The sequence below is a fragment of the Colossoma macropomum genome, unplaced genomic scaffold (genome assembly GCF_904425465.1).
Source record: "Colossoma macropomum unplaced genomic scaffold, Colossoma_macropomum, whole genome shotgun sequence".
Lineage (NCBI taxonomy): Eukaryota > Metazoa > Chordata > Actinopteri > Characiformes > Serrasalmidae > Colossoma > Colossoma macropomum.
This window is the reverse complement of record NW_023494803.1, coordinates 13,270,157-13,270,899: the sequence shown is the minus strand read 5'-3', so window position 1 is coordinate 13,270,899 and position 743 is coordinate 13,270,157. Positions and strand designations below refer to the sequence as shown.

Here is a 743-nt window from a genome sequence, read left to right as displayed (position 1 = left end):
TATCTTACCGTCTCTCTCTCACGTTCACTTTCTGTCTCTCTCTCGCTCTCTCTCCTCGCAGCTCGAGCGCTCCTTCTCTCCCGTCACTCTCTCAACTGTGTGAGGGAGCGCCACGCGGACTGCAGCATGTAAACAGGAAGTGCGTCACACCCACACCCCTGAGTGGGTGGAGTTACTTACTCACATTCATTCATATCTTTCTATTAAATAGTCTATAATAACAACAATGATAAGCTTTCAGATGGCTTCTGTAGATGTATTGATAAGTGAAAAGCCCGATCAGTTAAATCTGCTCTTTTACTCCTAAACTCCCACTGATCTGATCACTCAGTCAGCTGGATCTTCCACACTGCTGAGTATTGATTATACAGTTTGTTTCACTGGCTTCATATTTACCACAGTTTATAACTGAATGTTCAGTCTGTTAAAGTTCACTTTAATATTAACTGTGTAAATAATTTATTACAGTGAACTAAATGACCAATCACACAGCCAGACTAGCTAACTGAACAAATCAACACACACACTCACTCACACACACACACACACACACACACACACACACACACACACACACACGTTTTCTAAGCCGCTTATCTTTCTGGGTTGCGGGGGGGAGCTGGAGCCTATCCCAGAGGTCACTGGGCAGAAGGCCCATGCCCTGGACAGGTCGCCAGTCCTTCGCAGTTCAGACAGACAGATAGACAGACATATACATTCACACACACATACACTCACACCTA

General features: G+C 44.8%; 1 protein-coding gene across 1 annotated transcript in view; it reads right to left on the bottom strand.

The window, feature by feature from the left end:
* The window catches only part of samd8 (sterile alpha motif domain containing 8), a 9,144-nt gene extending 9,010 nt beyond the window's left edge, over nt 1-134 (bottom strand). The window contains exon 1 of the mRNA XM_036593849.1: nt 9-134. The gene's annotated coding sequence lies outside the window, so the exon portion shown is untranslated. The remainder of the gene's footprint in view (nt 1-8) is intronic.
* Nucleotides 135-743: the final 609 nt, after the last annotated feature.